Source organism: Gorilla gorilla, chromosome 14, assembly GCF_029281585.2.
Source record: "Gorilla gorilla gorilla isolate KB3781 chromosome 14, NHGRI_mGorGor1-v2.1_pri, whole genome shotgun sequence".
NCBI classification, from domain to species: Eukaryota; Metazoa; Chordata; class Mammalia; order Primates; family Hominidae; genus Gorilla; species Gorilla gorilla.
In genome coordinates, this window is record NC_073238.2 from 42,426,048 (window position 1) to 42,446,288 (window position 20,241).

Below are 20,241 nucleotides of genomic sequence, written 5' to 3' on the forward strand. Positions count from 1 at the left end.
AGGACCCAGTCAGCGGCGGGATCAAGAAAAACAGGCAGGGTTTCAATGTCAACCAAGGCAATTAGGGAGGTTAACAAACAGCCTTCAAAACAAAACACACAGAAAATACATCCCAGAGGATGTTGCGAATCATCCGCTCAATAGTTCTTGTTCTTCATCGCATAATTTTTCGAGTTGAAAATTATTATTATTTTCTTTGCAATAAGTTGAGGATTGGAAAGCTCTGGATGCCAATTCTGGTTCTTCCCTTACTTAACTGGCCGTTTGACCTCCACAAACCTCTGTTTACTCATCGTAAAGGAAAGGGATGGACCAAATGGTTCATAATGTCTCTCCCAATTCTAGGAATTCCACGCTCTTAATTATTTTAATTATTTTCTAATAAAGCATGAAAATTGACTGTTTACTCTTGGCCATACAGTTCTTTTCCTTAGATGTTGTCTACAGTACAATAATTCTTTCCCCTAGGGTATGGCAGAAACTTTAGAAGTGTCTACCATGGTGCAGCCACTATGGAAAACACTATAGAGGTTTCTCGAAAAATTAAAAAAAAATACGGTCCAGCAATTCCATTTCTGGCCATGTAGCCAAAAGAATTGAAAGCAGGGTCTTGAAGAGATGTCTGTACACCCGTGTTGAAAGCAGCATTATTCACAGTAGTCAAAAGGCAGAAGTAACCCATGTCCACAACAGATGAATGATAAACAAAAATGCAGTGTATACATACGACTGAGTATTTTTCAGCTTTAAAGAGGAGGGAAATTCTGACACAGCTAAAATATGGATGAATCTTGACATTATGCTAAGTGAAATAAGCTAGTCCCAAAAAATACAATACTGTATCCCATTACAAATTCATAAAGACAGAAAGTTAAATGGTGGTTACCATGGGCTGGGGGCAGGGGGAAATGGGGAGCCAGTGTTTAATGGATACAGAGTTTCAGTTTTGCAAGATGAGCAGAGTTCTGGAGACTGGTTGCACAACAATGTGAATGTACTTAACGCTACTAAACTGTACACTTAAAAATGGCTAAAGCTGGGTGCGGTGGCTCATGCCTGTAATCCTAGCACTTTGGGAGGCCGAGGTGGGCAGATCACCTGAGGTCAGCAGTTCGAGACCAGCCTAGCCAACATGGTGAAACCCCATCTCTACAAAAATGCAACAATTAGCCAGGCGTAGTGGCGCATGCCTGTAATCCCAGCTACCTGGGAGGTTGAGGCAGGAGAATCACTGGAACCCGGGAGGCAGAGGCTGCAGTGAGCTGAGATCACACCACTGCACTCCAGCCTGGGTGACAGAGTGAGACTCTGTCTCAAAAACAAAAACAAAAACAAAAACAAAAAGTTAAGATGGTAAATTTTATGTATGTGTATTTTACCTCAATTTTAAATTTTTTAAGTTTTTGTGTAGCTGCTGGGGGTTTAAAAATTTTTTTAAAGAGTGTTGTGTCTACCTTAGGTCAGAAACAGAAGTGAAGGAAGATGGCCTGAAATAAGTGAAACATGAGGAGATAAAGCAATGAAACAGGCTGGTTATGGGGAGAAAAGCAAGCTTCCAATGGCCAAGACCTAACACACTACCTTCTATTTAAAGCTCGATTACTGTCTTAAAGGAAACTGATTGGCTGGGCGCTGTGGCTCATGCCTGCAATCCCAGCGCTTTGGGAGGCCAAAGCGGCTGGATCATTTGAGGTCAGGAGTTGGAGACCAGCCTGACCAACATGGTGAAACCCCATCTCTAACAAAAATACAAAAATTAGCTGGGCGTGGTGGCACTGTAGTCCTAGCTACTCGGGAGGCTGAGGCAGGGGAATTGCTTGAACCCAGGAAGCAGATGTTGCAGTGAACTGAGATCATGCCACTGCACTCCAGTCTGGGCAACAGAGCAAGACTTGGTCTTGGCCGGGCGTAGTGGCTCATGCCTGTAATCCCAGCACTTTGGGAAGCCAAGGCAGGTGGATCACAAGGTCAGGAGTTCAAGACCAGCCTGGCAAAGATGGTGAAACCCGTCTCTACTAAAAATACAAAAAATTAGCCGGGCGTGGTGACACACGCCTGTAATCCCAGCTACTCAGGAGGCTGAGGCAGAGAATTGCTTAAACTTGGGGAGCGGAGGTTGCAGTGAGCCGAGATCGCGCCACTACACTCCAGCCTGGGCGACAGACGGAGACTCCATCTCAAAAAAATAAATAAATAAAATGAAAAACTAAAAAAAATGAAACTGATTATTACAGATTTGCAGAACATCAGCTTGAGTGCAGCAGTATTCAGGATACAAAATCATAAAGATACTGCTGCTTTGTCCAAGAATCTTGGACACAAGACAGAGATCTTCATGAAAAAGGGGGTTGGTGAGAGAGGAGAAGTTAGGAATGGTTTCTTTTTTTTGAGACAGAGTCTTGCTCTGTCGCCCAGGCTAGAGTGCAGTGGCACGGTCTAGGCTCACTACAACCTCCGCCTCCCGGGTTCAAGCGATTCTCCAGCCTCAGCCACCTGAGTAGCTGGGATTACAGGCACCCGCCACTGCGCCCAGCTAATTTTGTATATTTAGTAGAGAAGGGTTTCACCATCTTGGCCAGGCTGGTCTCAATCTCCTGACCTCGTGATCCACCCGCCTTGGACTCCCAAAGTGCTGGGATTACAGGTGTGAGTCACTGCGGCCAGCCAGGAATGGTTTCTAGGAACACTTGATTTTCCGTGGAAATTGGTGGAAAAAATAATTCTAGAAGGAGCAAATCTTATAGACTGAAATATTTTGGAGTATGAGGTATAGGCTAACAGAAGGTGAAGTAATGCCCATGTTTTTTTGAGATGTGCCAAGAGTCATATCTAATATGAGAACTAATTTCTTCCTCACAGCAACCCTAAGGAAAGTAGCCTGAAATTGTCTAGAGTCCTGGATTACACGCCCAGGTATGCATGCCCAAGTATGAAATTTTGGTGTCAGAGTTCATGATAGGAATTCTGTAATAAAGAAACTCTTAAAGGGTCAAAAGCAACTAGAAGAAATGAGCTGAAACAGGAGAAATCGGAAAAGAGAAGAGTAAGTTTGTTTCTGGGTTGAATGGAGTGTCTAGTGCTAACTCTATGAAAGGATGTATTTTATCTAGATTCTTAGCACCATGATGCTTAGCCATGAGTAAGTGGTCATCTATCTTACCAGCATCTTGATACCATGTTTCCACCCCTTAAGTCACACAAATATCTCCTCTCCCTTTCCTCTCTCTCTCCAAAAATTGTGACATAGTTTCGTAGCAGCTCACAGGTGAAATACTTTAATGTCATTTTTAACTTACAAAGCCTTATGTTTTCCTGAAAATCAGGGACAAACAAAAGGAATATTTGAATAGGGTTCATGTGAATTCAGTTGAGATATCAACTTTATAGTATAATTTTACACATCTTTTATTAATAGGGGCTTTGAACTCACCAATTGGCAAAATCTGACAATACAAAGTGTTGACAAGAATTCAGAGCAATGGAGAACACCCACACACTGTTGGTGGACATCCCAATGGGTGTGAGCACTTTGAAAAATAATTCGGCATATCTTAATAAAGTTGAACATATCCTCCAGCCAGCAGTTTCAGCCCCAGATATAAACCTCAAAGAAACACATATGTGCCAAGAGACAAGTATAAGAATGTTCATAGCATTATTGTTTATAATATCAAAAAATTGGGAACAATCTAAATGCCCACCAACAAAAGGATAAATTGCAGTACAGTCATAATAAAATACCTATATATTAAATAACAGTGTAAATGAATGAGCTACAGTTACCTGACACACCATGAATGAATCTCAAAAACATAATGTTGAGGGGGAAAAGCAAGTCATGGAATAATAGACATAAAGGCGGAAGCAAACAATATTCTCCTTAGGAATACATTCATAGGGGTATAAGGAAAGTAAAGGAATAATTACCACAAAAGTCAGGATTGTGGTTACGTCTGGTATGGGGTGGGAAGAGGAGGTTTAATTACAGAAGACAAACTGGGGATTTCTGAGGTGCTAACATACCTTATTGTTGTTTTGTGGTAGGGTCTTGCTACATTGCCCAAGCTGGAGTGTAATGGCTATTCACAGGCACGACCATAGCTCACTGCAGCCTTGAACTCCTGGACTCAAGCCTCTGGGTAGCTGGGACTACAGGTGTGGACCACCATGTCCAATCACACCGTATTTTTTTTTTAACCTCTGTGGTGGGTGCTGGATGTTCATTTTATTGTTATTCTTTAATCTATGTAATTATTTTTACACACTGCTGTGAGTATGATGTATTTCACAACAAAAGAAAATTAAAGGCCGGGTGCGGTGGTTCATGCCTGTAATCACAGTATTTTGGGAGGCCGAGGCGGGCGGATCACAGGTCAGGAGTTTGAGACCAGCCTGGCCAACATGGTGAAACCCCGTCTCTACTAAAAGTACAAAAATTAGCCGGGCACAGTGGCACGCACCTGTAATCCCAGCTACTTGGGAGGGAGGCTGAGACAGGAGAATCACTTGAACCCAGGAGGCGGAGGTTGCAGTGAGCCGAGATGGTGCCATTGCACTCTAGCCTGGGCGACAGAGCAAGACTCCATCTCAAAAAAAAAAAAGGAAAATTAAAGAAGTTTGAGGCCAGTCACAGTGGCTCACACCTATAATACCAGCACTTCGGGGGGCTGAGATAAGAGGATCACTGAGCCTAGAAGTTACAGACCACCCTGGGCAATAAAGGGAGACCCCACTTCTAGAAAAAAAAAATTAAAATTAGCCGGGTATGTGGCTCACACCTGTAGTCCCAGCTATTCAGGAGGCTGAGTCAGGAGGATTGTTTGAACCCAGAAAGTTGAGGCTGCAGTGAGCTGCGATTGTGTCACTGCACTTCAGCTTGAGCAACAGAGCAAGATCTTGTCTCTAAAAAATAATAATTAAAAATAAATAAATAAATAAGTTTGACACATTTTCACCTACAAGGTATTCTTATACAAACAAATGATATTTGAATCTGATTAAGATTCCAGGGCCTGGTGGCGCACACCTGAAGATCCCAGATCCAACTACCAATTTATAGGAAATACATGGGATAGTGGAATATGGGACAACACAGGGACATAATTTTAAAATTCCAAAGGCCAGGTGCAGTGGCTCACACCTGTAATCCCAGCACTTTGGGAGGCTGAGGGGGGCGGATCACTTGAGGTCAGGAGTTCAAGACCAGCCTGGCCAACATAGTGAAACCCCGTCTCTACTAAAAATAAAAAAATAAGCTGGGCATGGTGGCGGCTGCCTGTAATCCCAGCTACTCAGGAGGCTGAGACAGGAGGATCGCTTGAACCCAGAAGGTGGAGGTTGCAGTGAGCCCAGATGGTACCATTGCACTCCAGCCTGGGTGACACAGCAAGACTCCATCTCAAAAAAATATAAATAAATAAATAAATAATAAATAAAATTCCAGAACCTAGGAAACTGTATGGAACAAATATCTTGGTTTCTTCAACGAAAATTTGTAAGAAAATAAAAAAAGAGATGGAGCCTATAAATTAAAAGAAACCTAAGATATATTAAGGACATTACAATATCAAGCAATTGTAATGTGCAATGTAAAGATGTTATTTGGATGCTGATTCAAGTAACCCGAAAAATATACATAAAATAATTGGGAAAATGTGATCACTGGTTTTAATTTTGATATTATTTTATAAAAAATTATATGTGTGTGGGAGGCTGAGGTAGGAGAATTGCTTGAACCCCAGGAGGCGGAGGTTGCAGTGAGCCGAGATTGCGCCACTGCACTCCAGCCTGGGGGACAGAGAGAGACTCTGTCTCCATTAAAAAAAAAAAATTACGTGTGATGATAGCATTGTTATATATTTTAAAAATCATTCCTATCTTTGCAGAGGTACACATGAAATAGTTACAGAAAAAATGATATGAAATGGGAAGATTGAGGGGGAATAAGGAGTGACAGTTAATGGGAACAGGGTTTCTTTTTTTGGGATGATGAAACTATTGTAAAATTAGATTATGGTGATGGTTGCTCAACTCTGTAAATACACTAAAAACCACTGAATTGTAGGCTAAATAGGTGAACTATAGACATGTAAATTGGATCTCAGTGAAGCTGTAAAAAATGACATAAAGCCAGAGATTTTCTTCAAAATCATCTGATGTGGAGGGTTTGAGTGGAGCAATCAAAATTAACCATGTGTCACCAGTAGTTGCACCTGAGCCACAGTCATATAAGTTCATTATACTTTTTATTAGACATTTTCTATAATAAAAGGTTTTGAATAAAAAAGATTTGAAGAAAAGGCCGAGCCGTTGCGTACCTAGGATGCCATGTGGAAGCTGAAGCTGCACCTCCCGCATGACCCCTCTAGCCAGCTGGGCCCCTCAGATGAGAGTTGCATCCAGGCCAGCACTAGCCGCTCAGCCACCAGCAGCGGCACCCCCATCTACAGTTGGCTCTCCTGCTGCTATGCCCCGTCTGATGGCCCAGATGGCAACCACTGCAGCTGGCGTGGCTGTGGGCTCTGCCGTGGGGCACACACTGGGTCATGCCATTACTGGGGGGTTTAGTGGAGGAAGTAATGCTGAGCCTGCGAGGCCTGACATCACTTACCAGGAGCCTCAGGGAACCCAGCTGGCACAGCAGCAGCAGCCTTGCTTCTATGAGATCAAACAGTTTCTGGAGTGTGCCCAGAACCATGGTGACATCAAGCTCTGTGAGGGTTTCAATGAGGTGCTGAAACAGTGCCGACTGGCAAAACGATTGGCCTGATCAAGAAGTTCAACCTGGAGAAATGGAAAATCAGCTCTATAACCAAGTTAATTTAGTATAAAAATAGAATTGATAGTGAAGGTATAAAGTGTAACCATCAGTTAAACCTCTTGTGTCATTCCTAGCTTCCTTGCTTCTGAATTGAAATGGAAGGGGGTGTTCCTACTCTGTAGAATTTGGGGCTGGGCAAATGTTTGTGTGGCCTCCTTAAAAGAGCTGTTATGATTTTATTTTTTGTGAGTTAATTAGAATAAAGTCATTTTCTTCCAAGGGAAAAAAAAAAAGATTTGAAATATTGGACAAGTTAACTTATCCTGAATGTGTGGAAGATGACTACCCCTGCTTAGAACTCATGAGCTGCTCTTTACTGTGTTTTTATTAACCCATCTAAATGGGATGAACAATAACAGGACCCTGGAATCTGTTTCCATTATGCAATTGGTGGCACACAGGTAAACTGCAAAATTCCAACTGCAGAATTTCATAATTGATAGTTCTTCCTTTATGTCTAAGATGATTTCAAAATAATCATCTCCTTAGAATTATTCGCAACAGATAATGTATTAGTTTGCTGGAGCTGCCATAACAAAGTACCACAGACACAGTTCTGGAGGCCAGAAGTCCAAGATCAAGGTGTTGGCAGGGTTGGTTCTAAGGGCTGTCATGGAGAATCTGTTCCAAGCCTTGTACTGGCTTCTGGTGGTTTGCAGGCAATATTTGGTGCTCCTTGGCTTCTGCTACATCACCCCAACCTCTGCCTTCATGTTCACGTGGCAGTCTCCCTGTGTGCGTGTCTGTGTAGCGCTGCATTTGAATTTCCCCTTTTCATAAGGATACCGGTCATATTGGATTAGGACCCACCCAATGACCTCACTGTAACTTGATTACCTCTGTAAAAAGCCTATCTCCAAATAAGGTCACATTCTGAGGAATATGGGGTTAGGACCTCAAAAATATGTTTTTTAGGACCACAAAAAAATTGTGTCCTGTTAAGGGACACAATTCAGCCCTTAACGGATAGATTTCAAAATCAATAGAAATTAATTCATTTGCTTCACCTATAGATTGGTTGTTAATTGATATATTAAGTAGATTTCAATTTGATATTTTACTTTTACAAAAAATATTGAGCATGGGTAACTTTTAGAAGTTAACACAAAAATGGGAGCTGTTGAAAATTGTGCTTTCAAAGAGTTTAAGGTTAAAAAAAGGGTACAAACTACATCACATGACAGTCATTAAATTTTCAGAAATTATGTATATGCCTACTCAAATAACTGGAAGATAATACACTAAAATGCAAACTGATTATCTCTGACTCATGGCCTTATTAGTGAGATGGAACTGATTTCTCCATCAGAAATCTAAGGCTCAGAGCTGTTAGGTGACCTACCTAAAGTCTCACAGCCAGTAAGAGGCTGAATGTGATTAGAATTCAAATTGGCTCATATCCAAAACCCCTGCTTTCAGCCATTATGGCTTAGAATAATAATTGCCACCATTTGAGTTCCTAAAATGTGCCAAACATTGTACTAATCACTTTACAATCTTTGCTTCACTTAATACTAATAACAATCCCATAGGTTAGGTATTTTTCCCATTCCAAAGAAGTCTAATAGCAGCCTAAACTTTGAAGCAGGAGAGATGGATGATCCAGAAAGCCAAAAGAGGGAGTTCATGGAAAGAAGACAAGTTACAAAGATGGAGGTATCTGTGGTAAGGCGAGTTGGCCCATTTTACACTGTCAAAAATAACTAAGGACATAAGGGGTTTGAACAAAGTAATTAACAAGGAAAGAGTGAACACATTTATGTAGAATTTATATCCTACAAGCAGACAAAACATCTTCTTTTTGGACTTACATGGCATTTTATAAATATAGTTGTGTGTCACTTAATAGGACAGGTTCTGAGAAATGGATTGCTAGGCAATTTCATTGTTGCGTAAACATCAGAGTGTACTTACACAAACCTAGATATTAACCTACTGCATACCCAGGCTATGTGGTATAGCCTGTTGCTTCTAGGCTACAAACTTATATGGCATGTATTATACTGAATACTGTAGGCAGTTGTAACACAATAGTAAGTATTTGTATATCTGAACATATTGAAATATAGAAAAAGTACAGTAGAAAACCAGAACTATAATCTTTTGGATCATTGTCCATCTTGACCAAAATGTTGTTATGCAGCACATGACTGTACTACACTCTCTGATCACACTAGGCTTTTTCCAAATATGCTTTTTCCTTCCCTTGAGCTGGGACATGGATGTCACAGTAATCCCATTTTGACAATACATACATGAACAACAGCCTAGGGTATGGTGGAACAACAATATAGAAGGCATTAGATTTGCATGAGCAACTCCAAAACCTGGACTACCTACATCCCTCTAGACTGCTGCTTAAGAGAAATAAACTTCGGTCTCATTTAATCCATGGTGCTTGGGGGCTGTCTGTAACAATAGCTTACTTTGTACCCTGTTTGCATAGCCACCACTCCTCCACATAAACCCAAGTTAGAGTCACAGTGAACCAGAACTCCAAACTCCTTATGTTCTTCTTGTTTCCATGTCTTGATACCTGTGTTGGTATCTGCAATGACCCATGCCCCTTTCTCACTATTTCCCTTGCCCCTTCCAGTCTATGTGACCAACTCTGATTCACCTTCTAGATTCATCCCTGACTACTCTATCGCTATCCCCCCAGCCACATGTGACTCAGGTACATCCTCTTGTTTCTCTCCTCTGTCTGTCCCACTGTACTACAGTTCTTAGCCTCTATGTTTGTCCGACTGTTGCCTGCACCTCATCCCCCAACTGTTACTCACACTTGCATTCCTAGACCTTAACACAACGACTAGTACCCAGCATGCTCTCATAAATCAATGAATATTCGTTGCATGACTGGTGAATTTATTGATGAGTTTCTTCTTTTAATTTTATCTTATTTATTTTACTTTTGTTTTGTTGTTGTTGTTGTTTTTTCCACCAGAGGATATTGACAAGTTTCTAAGAAAAAAATTTGTTTTTTTGAGATAGGGTCTCGCATTATCCAACATGCTGAAGTGGAGAGGTATGATCATAGCTCACTGCAGCCTTGAACTCCCGGGCTCAAGCGATCCTCCTGCCTCAGCCTCCTGAGTAGCTGGGATGACAAACCCACACCACCACACCTGGCACATTTATTTATTTATTTTTATTTTTATTTTTTTGAGACAGAATTTCACTCTTATTGCCCAGGCTGGAATGCAATGGCATGATCTCGGTTAATGGCAACCTCCACCTCCTGGATTCAAGTGATTCTTCTGCCTCAGCCTCCCTAGTAGCTGGGACTAAAGGCATGCACCACCACACCCGGCTAATTTTGTATTTTTAGTAGAGACAGGGTTTCTCCATCTTGGTCAGGCTAGTCTCGAACTCCTGACCTCAGGTGATCCTCCCACATAGGCCTCCCAAAGTGCTGGGATTACAGGCGTGAGCCACCGCGCCTGGCCCCTATTTATTTATGTGTTTTGTAGAGGTGAAGTCTCACTGTGTTGTCCAGGCTGATCTCAAACTCCCAGGCTCAAGTGGTCCTCCCACCTTGACCTCCCAAAGTGCAGAGATTACAGGCATGAGCCACTGTGCTTGACCAAAAAAAAGAAAAACTGTTTAATATGGAAATTTTCAAACATACACAAAAGCTGAAAGAATAGTATAATGATACATGTATCCATCACTCTGTTTCAACAATGACCATCATTTTGTCTTTCCTGAAAATGAGTAGAGCTCCAGAGTGCAGTTTTTGGAAATAACGTTTTAACTAAAAAGGACTACTTCAATTGGGAATTTTTTTTTTTGAGACAGAGTCTTGCTCTGTTGCCCAGGCTGGAGTGCAGTGGTGCGATCTCGGCTCACTTCAAGCTCTGTCTCATGGGTTCACGCCATTCTGCTGCCTCAGCCTCCCGAGCAGCTGGGACCACAGGCGCCCACCACCATGCCCGGCTAATTTTTTGTATTTTTAGTAGAGACGGGGTTTCACCATGCTAGCCAGGATGATCTTGATCTCCTGACCTTGTGATCCGCGCCCCTCAGCCTCCCAAAGTGCTGGGATTACAGGCGTGAGCCACCGCGCCCAGCCTCAATTGGGATATTTTTAATCACTGTGGCAATCTGGTAAGGAGGTATTTTCAGGATTTTTATTTTAGGGGATAATGGTCTTCAAATCAGGATCTGCACTTTAAAAAAAACAGTGTAGGCCGGGCGTGGTGACTCACACCTGTAATCCCAGCACTTTGGGAGGCCGAGGCAGGTGGATCACAAGGTCAGGAGTTCAAGACCAGCCTGGCCAAAATGGTGAGACCCCCCATCTCTATTAAAAATACAAAAATTAGCTGGATGTGGTGGAATGTGCCTGTAACCTCAGCTACTTGAAGGGCTGAGACAGGAGAATCACTTGAACCCGGGAGGCAGAGGTTGCAGTGAGCCGAGATAGCGCCATTGTACTCCAGCATGGCAACAGAGCGAGACTCTGTCTCTAAATAAATAAGTAAAAAATGACAGTGTAGAGGCAATAAGAGAAATAGTTATTCTTTATTCCCAAAGGTATATAATATAATATTGCTTGACAGTCACATAAACAAATATTTGCACCAAAGTGTTACAGAGGTTTTGATAAAAGCATGTGCCAGGCATACTAGGGTCACAGTGAAAAGTGTGCTCCATAAAACATTCCCTTCACTATGGCCCTTAGAAACCTTGCTTTAACCCAAGGAAACTGCTTCCTCTGTAGCTCTTTCAAATGCTACAGAGGAAGCAGTTGGGGAAAATTCTTGTTTCCCCCTGTTCCATATATGATGAAGCCTGGAATATTGGCATTCTTCTAGTTCTCCATTGCTACTTACAGATCATTACCTATTTTTTTTCTATTAAAAATAATACTCTTGGCGGGGCATGGTGGCTCACATCTGTAATCTTTGGGAAGCCCAGGCGGACAGATCACTTCAGGTCAGGAGTTCAAGACTAGCCTGGCCAACATAGTGAAACCCCCTCTCTATTACAAATACAAAAATGGGCCAGGTGCGGTGGCTCATGCCTGTAATCCCAGCACTTTGGGAGGCCGAGGCGGGCAGATCACCTGAGGTTGGGAGTTTGAGACCATCCTGACCAACATAGTCAAACCCTGTCTCTACTAAAAATACAAAATTAGCCAGGTGTGGTGGCAGGCACCTGTAATCCCAGCTACTTGGGAGGCTGAGGCAGGAGAATCACTTGAACCCGGGAGACGGAGGTTGCAGTGAGCTGAGATCACATGATTGCACTCCAGCCTGGCCGACAACAGTGAAACTCCGTCTCAAAAAAAAAAAAAAAAAGAAAAAGGTGGTGCACATCTGTAGTCCCAGCTACTTGGGAGGCTGAGGCATGAGAGTCGCTTGAACCTGGGAGCCTGAGGCTGCAGTGAGCCAAGATCGCGCCACTGCACTTCCAGCCTGGGTGACAGAGTGAGACTCTGTCTCAAAAAAAAAAAAGAAAGAAAAGGGAGTATTCTTTCTCTAGCATAAGTGTACATGTTAAACGCAAAAAAGGAAAAAAGTTGGAAAGTATCCATACGCACACTCACACTACATGTACCAACTGATAACCATTTACACTTCGATGCCAGTCTATCCAGTTTTTTCTCTATGTGTATATTTATACATAGATCTAAACATATATTTTATGAATAGGATTATCATACACATGCTCCTTCTTTGCTTACTTAAAAAAAAAAATTGGGCTGGGCGCGGTGACTCACGCCTGTAATCCCAGCACTTTGGGAGGCCGAGGCAGGCGGATCACGAGGTCAGATTGAGACCATCCTGGCTAGCACAGTGAAACCCCGTCACTACTAAAAATACAAAAAAAAAAAAAAAAAATTAGCCGGGTATGGTGGCGGGCGCCTGTAGTCCCAGCTACTCCGGAGGCTGAGGCAGGAGAATGGCGTGAACCCGGGAGGCAGAGCTTGCAGTGAGCCAAGATTGCGCCACTGCACTCCAGCCTAGGGAACAGAGCGAGATTCTGTCTCAAAAAAAATAAATAAATAAAGTAAAATAAAATAAAATCGGCCGGGCGTGATGGCTTATGCCTGTAATCCCAGCACTTTGGGAGGCCGAGGTGGACAGATCACTTGAGGTGAGGAGTTCGAGACCAGCCTGGCTAACATGGTGAAACCCTGTCTCTACAAAAAATACAAAAATTAGCCGGGCGTGATAGCACATGCCTGTAATCCCAGCTACTTGGGAGGCCGAGGCAGGAGAATTGCTTGAACCTGGGAGGCAGAGGTTGCAGTGAGTTGAGATCGTGCCATTGTGCTCCAGCCTGGCCAAAAAATCAAGACTTCGTCTCAAAAAAAAAAAAAAAAAAAAAAAATCAAATATTGTCCATGTTGATTATGCCACAACATTCTGTTAAGTTACTCATTCCATGATATGGATGAATCATAATTTATGGAACCAATACATGCTTTTGGACATTTTATAGATATGTTTGATTTTGTTTTTTGTTTTGTTTTTTGCGACAGAGTTGTTGCCCAGACTGGAGTGCAATGGCGCGATCTCAGCTCACCGCAACCTCCGCCTCCCGGGTTCAAGAGATTCTCCTGTCTCAGCCTCCCAAGTAGCTGGGACTATGGGCACATGCCACCACATGTGGCTAATTTTGTATTTTTAGTACAGACAGGGTTTCTCCATGTCGGTAAGGCTGGTCTCGAACTCCCGACCTCAGGTGATCCACCCGCCTAGGCCTCCCAAAGTGCTGGGATTGCAGGCACAAGCTACCATGCCTGGCATTTTGTTTTTGAGACAGGGTCTCACTCTGTAACCCAGGCTGGAGTGCGGTGGCACGATATTGGCTCACTGCAACCTCCGCCTCCCAGGTTCAAGCAATTCTCCTGCCTCAGCCTCCCGAGCAGCTGGGACTATAGGCGCATGCCACCACGCCTGGCTAATTTTTGTATTTTTAGTAGAGACGGGGTTTCACCATATTGGCCAGGCTAGTCTCAAACTCCTGACCTCATGATCCACCTGTGTTGGCCTCCCAAAGTGCTGGGATTACAGGTGTGAGCCACGGTGCCTGGCCAGGTATCTTTGTTTTAATATTCAGTTATTATGGCTACACATTTTATTTATTTAATTGTTTTTTATTTTTTATTTTTACAGATTGAGGCTCGCTGTGTTGCCCAGGCTGGTTCAAACACCTGGGCTTAAGGAATCCTCACACCTCAGCTTCCCAAAGTACTGAGATTACAGGTGAGAGCCACTGCACCTGGCCAAGGCTGCACATTTTAGAACTTAGTTTTTTGAAGCTTTTGAGCTCAACTTATAAGTATTGTCATTTAATTTATAAATCGAATATAGTTTTGAAATTTAAAATACTCATCTTACTTGTACTTTGATAATCATCTTATAAATTTAAATTATTGAATTGTATTAAATCTTCCTAAACATTCAACACCTTTATGAAATTCTCTTAGAAGTTTCAAACTAGTCACACATTTAGTAAATTTATTCCTCTGTAGTGCTTCAAACACTTAATAAAAGTCTAATTAAACTTTCTCAGCATTTAAGAAGCATTTACATGCATAATAATACAAAATTTGCAGATTTACTAATTAGATTCCTTCACATGTTTACACAGTGATTACAAACTTAATTAGCTACATTTTTCTAAGGATTTCACCTAAAAACATAAATCTGTCAGATTCTCTTAAAACATATGAAACACCTCAAATCATGAACAAAACACAGAAACTATAACAGATTGCAAACTTATTACACCTGCACAAAAATGTTAAGATTGTAATTTGCATCAATTTTTTTTATAATTTAAAAACTTCCCAGAGTTGCAAGTTTACTCACCTGCCTAAGAGGAGCTCAGGATGGCTGTGATTTGTGCTTACGATTATTGGTTGTAGATCTGGCATCAGGAGTTGGAAGCTGGGTGCACCTTTCAGGATAATTCACACAGGCCAGTCTCTTTTGGCTAGTTCACATCACGTTTTTCAAAATTAAAAAATCTGGCTTCTCATGTATTCCTCTTAGCCACTGCTACCTTTTTTTTTTTTTTGACAGGGTCTCACTCTGTCGCCCAGGCTGGAGTGCAATGGTGCAATCTTAGCTGACTGCAACCTCTGCCTCCCAGGCTCAAGAGATCCTCCCACCTCAGCCTCCCAACTAAATGGGACTACAGGCACGCACCACCATGCCTGGCTATTATTTGTATTTTTTGTAGACACTGGGTCTTGCCATGTTGCCCAGGCTGGTCTGGCACTCCTGAGCACAAGCACTCTCTGCCCACCTCTGCCTCCTCCCAAAGTGCTGGGATTACAGGTGTGAGCCGCTGTGTCTGGCCACCACCACCTTTTTGAACTGTAATCTCTTACACAACTTTTCACTTCCTGAATTGAGTGGAAGGAATGTTGCACTCCCAGCTAGTTACTCTCATTCATTTGCACCTCTCCACTCCAGCACTTTTCATGATGACGAATACCCGTCCAATCGTCTACCCTTAAAGAACATAGATGCCCTTGCTGCCAACAACTTTGACCACAATTTATCAGTCCATTTCTATTGTTACACCTTGAAATCTTAAATTTCAATACACCAATCTAATAGCAACTCCCAATCCCCTCCCTGGTCTGCATCTTAATTCAAGTCTAATTAGGTTTGCATGATTAAAAATCTGCTAGAATTAGTCTGGAAGGTGACTGTTAAAAGAAGAAAAGGGAATAACATGGCTTGATACTGCCAATATAAAGAATCTATTATCAATTCGAGTGATTGCTAGGTGATGGACCTGTAGGGAGAGATCACTAGATGAGTTCAGGTGGTAAATAGAAAACTCCTGTTGGGGTGCAGTGAGAGATGAAGGTAGTGAAATGAAAGGATGGGGATCAATTTTATATGAGGGCTTTAATTTGAAACAGGAATTTGGTGATATTCTCAGAGCAGCACAAGTTTTCATGCCATGGAAAAGCAGCGGGAAAAATGTAAACCTTGCCAATAACACGGGAAAGTCTCCAAGGGTGCCCAATGACTTACTTGCCTATAAACAAAGCCATTCCTGAGCACTTCTGGCTATGAAATTTCAAAATACATGTTTTAGAGAATTTTACTGACACTTTTATGATTTTAGAAGATAACTTAGATTTCATAAATTTTGTTTCCTTCCCTTTGCCCCTAAAAATCATGAACATAATCCTGAAAATCTCAGCATTCCAACAAACAATAACCAATTGTCTTCAGTCAGTTAGGATTGCTATGAGTATATATACCAACAACATTTGAACATTTCTAGATTTATGGCTAACAAAAAAGAATCATATTAACTAAAGACTTTCTCTGTTTGAATCGGTTTCAAGTATTCAAGGGATTATTAATGGATTTTAGTTAAAGTTAAAATGGCTCACAACTAGCAACCTTTACGCTGATCCTAAGAATTTCCACCTCCTGTCATTCATGCTTTTGGGTAATGCCCTCCCCTGAGTGTAAGAGCTAATGACTCCCTTCTGACACAAAGAACATGGCAAAATTGACAGGACGTCATTTTCACAGTTTGGTTACAAAAAAAAAAAAACCTGTGGCTTCCAGCCTGAGCAGCAAACTCAGACCTTGTCTCTACAAAAAAAATTTTAAATTAGCCAGACATGGTGGTGTGAGCCCAGCTGCTCGGGAGGCTGAGGCAGGAGGATCTCTTGAGCCCCAGGAATTCAAGGCTGCAGTGAGCCACAATTGCATCACTGCACTCCAGCCTGGGCAACAGTGAGACCTTGTCTTAAAGAAACAAAGCAGGTTCTTTCCTCTCAGAAGCCCCTCTCTCTTACTAGAGAGAGAGCTGTTCTCCTCTCTCTTTCTTCTATTAAACCTCCGCTCCTAAAAACACAAAAACAAAACAAAACAAAACCAAAGCAAAACAAAACCCCTAAAAAACTAGCCTGGGCAACGTGGTAAAACCCTGTTTCTACAAAAAACACAAATAAACTAGCCAGGCCTGGTGGTATGTGCCTGTAGTCCCAGCTACTTGGGGAAGCTGAGGTGGGAGGTTTGCTTGAGACTGGGAAGTCCAGGCTGCAGTGAGCCGAGGTAGCACCACTGCACTCTAGCCTCGGCGACAGAGTGAGACTCTGTTGAAAAAATAAAAATAAGACTGTTGCTTCCATCTTGTTTGCCCTCTCTCCTTCTGAGAGAAGTCAGCTACCATATCTTGAGCTTCCCCATAAAAGGTTCATGAGGCAACGAGCCAATGTCCCTGGCCAACAGCCAGGGAGGACATGAGGCCTGACAATAGGCACATATTGAGCTTAGAAGGCAATGCTCCCTCCCTCAGTCAAGCCTTGAGATGACTGCAGCCCTGGCTTTGATTACAGCTTGTGGGCGAACCTGGCAGAGGAACCCACCTAAGCCACACCCAGATTCCTGACCCATAGAAACTGTGAGATAATAAATGTTCATTTGTTTGTTTGTTTGTTTGTTTGTTTGTGACGGAGTCTTACTCTCTTGCCCAGGCTGGAGTGCAGTGGCACAATCCTGGCTCACTGCAACCTCCACCTCCCGGGTTCAAGTGATTCTCCTGCCTCAGCCTCCCGAGTAGCTGGGATTACAGACATCCGCCATCATGCCTAGCTAATTTTTGTATTTTTAGAAGAGACGGGGTTTCACCATGTTGGCCAGGATGGTCTCGAACTCCTGACCTCAAGTGACCCACCCACCTCGGCCTCCCAAAGTGCTGGGATTACAGGCATAAGCCACCGCACCTGGCCAAATGTTTGTTATTTTAAGATGCTAAACTTTGAATTAATCTGTTAAGCTGCAACAGATGGCTATACGCTTTTTTTTAGCCCTTTCTTTCTCTCTCTCTTCCCTCCTTCCTTTCTTTTTTTTGACAGTCTCACTCTGTTGCCAGGCTGGAGTGCAGTGGCGTGATCTCTGGGTTCAAGCGATTCTTCTGCCTCAGCCTCCCAAGTAGCTGGGACTACAGGCGCACACCACCACGCCTGGCTAGTTTTTTGGATTTTAGTAGAGATGGGGTTTCACTGTGTTGGCCAGGATGGTCTCAAACTCTGACCTCAAGTGATCCACTCGCCTCGGCCTCCCAAAATGCTGGGATTACAGGCATAAGCCACCACACCTGGCCAAATGTTTGTTATTTTAAGATGCTAAGCTTTGAATTAAAATGTTAAGCTGCAACAGATAACTATACGCTTTTTTTTTTTAGCCTAATTTCTTTCTTTCTTTTTTTTTTTTTTGAGACAGAGTCTCGCTCTGTTGCCAGGCTGGAGTTCAGTGGTGCAATCTCTTGGTTCAAGCAATTCCCCTGCCTCAGCCTCCCAAGTAGCTGGGACTACAGGCACATGCCACCACACCGGGCTAGTTTTTTTTATTTTGGTAGAGACAAGGTTTCACCATGTTGGCCAGGATGGTCTCCATCTCCTGACCTCATGATCCACCCGCCTTGGCCTCCCAAAGTGCTGGGTAGCCTACTTTCAAACCTTAATAAATGAATTGAGAAATGTATAAAACTTTGGTCAGTGCAGGAAAACATTAAATTTGATGAAAGGAGAAAAAGTTAAAATGCATTGAAAAGAAAGAGGAGCAATGAGAATTTACTACTAATCATATATAAAACTGTATTTTTATTCTACCATTAATATAAATGTTTTGGCCGGGCGTGGTGGTTCACGCCTGTAATCCGGCACTTTGGGAGGCTGAGGCAGGCGGATCATGAGGTAAGGAGATGGAGACCATCCTGGCCAAGATGGTGAAACCCTGTTTCTATTAAAATACAAAAAATTAGCTAGGTGTGGTGGTGCACACCTATAGTCCCAGCTACTCGGGAGGCTGAGGCAGGGGAATCGCTTGAACCCAGGAGGCGGAGGTTGCAGTGAGCTGAGATCTCACCACTGCACTCCAGCCTGGCAACAGAGCAAGACTCTGTCTCAGAAAAAAAACAAAATTTCTTTGGGTTGACCTCCCAAGGTGCTGGGATTATAGGCATGAGCCACCATGCCAGGGTCATATTTGTTTACTCATTCATTTAATAAATATTTGTGGAAATCTTTCTGTGCACCAAGTGCTGAGTTAAATAGAAACAGTCCTTGCTCTCATGAAGCCCATAGCTCAGGAGGACAGTCAAATATGAAACAAATAATCTATAATTACAAATTGTGATAAATGCTACAAGGGGGAAGTGCAGGGTGCTGGGAGAGACTATATAACAGAGACCTAATTTAAATTGGATGATAAGGAAAAGGCTCTCTGAGGAGATTTAAACTGAGACCCGTATCAGGATGTGTTCAAGTCAGTCAGGCAAAGCATATATGGTTGGGGAGAAGGGGCTGCATTCCAGGCAGAGGAAATGGTATGTATAAGGATCTTGAAGTAGAAAAGTTTCTTGTGTGGAGGAACTGAAATAAGGCCTGAGGGGACCTACTGATAGGAGATGAGCTGGAGAGATATACCATATCACATAGGGCTCTGAAGGTCATGCTAAGGAGTCTGGATTTATATTGAATTCAGTGGGACATGAAGGTTGTAACTGGGGGTGGCAAGGGTGTGATCATCCAGTTTACCTTGTAAAATGCTGATTGACTGCTCTGTAGAGAATAGATTATACAAGATAAAGTAGGAGGCTGATGGAATAGTATAGTAGAGAGATGATGATTTAAACAAGGCTCTGGGCAGTGGAGGGGAAGAGAAGACAATGGATGGACGTTGAAGGCTGAAGGGCGTTAGGTGATCAGGATGACTCTCAGGTTTCTTTTCTTTTTCTTATTATTTATTTATTTTATTTTGAGACAGGGTCTCACTCTGTGGCCCAGGCTAGAGTGCAGCGGCGCAATCATGGCTCACTGCAGTCTCAACTTCCCAGGCTCAGGTGATTCTCCCACCTCTGCCTCCCAAGTAGCTGGGACTACAGGCTCATGCCACCATGCCTGGCTAATTTTTTGTATTTTATTGGAGACGGGGTTTCACTCTGTTGCCCAGGCTGCATTAAACTCCTGGGTTCAAGCGATCCACCTGCCTTGGCCTTCCAAAGTACTGGACTCTCAGGTGTCTGCTTTAAGACAAACTGGGTGTTCGGAAATGCCCTTTATTTTATTTATTTATTTATTTTTTGAGACAGAGTCTTGCTCTGTCGCCCAGGCTGGAGTGCAGTGGCACGATCTCGGCTCACTGCAAGCTCCGCCTCCCGGGTTCACGACATTCTCCTGCCTCACCCTCCAGAGTAGCTGGGACTACAGGCGCCCGCCATCACCACCCAGCTAATTTTTTGTATTTTTAGTAGAGACGGGTTTCACTGTGTTAGCCAGGATGGTCTCGATCTCCTGATCTCGTGATCTGCCCGCCTAGGCCTCCCAAAGTGCTGGGATTACAGGCGCGAGCCACTGTGATCCGCCGGAAATGCCCTTTATTGAGATGGGAATGACTGGCAGAGAAAAAAGCTTGGAGAAA

At 42.9% G+C, this 20,241-nt stretch overlaps 1 pseudogene; it reads left to right on the forward strand.

The window, feature by feature from the left end:
- Positions 1-6,322: 6,322 nt before the first annotated feature.
- Positions 6,323-6,893, forward strand: LOC101136086 (coiled-coil-helix-coiled-coil-helix domain-containing protein 2-like; annotated as a pseudogene).
- The last annotated feature ends 13,348 nt before the right edge of the window (positions 6,894-20,241 follow it).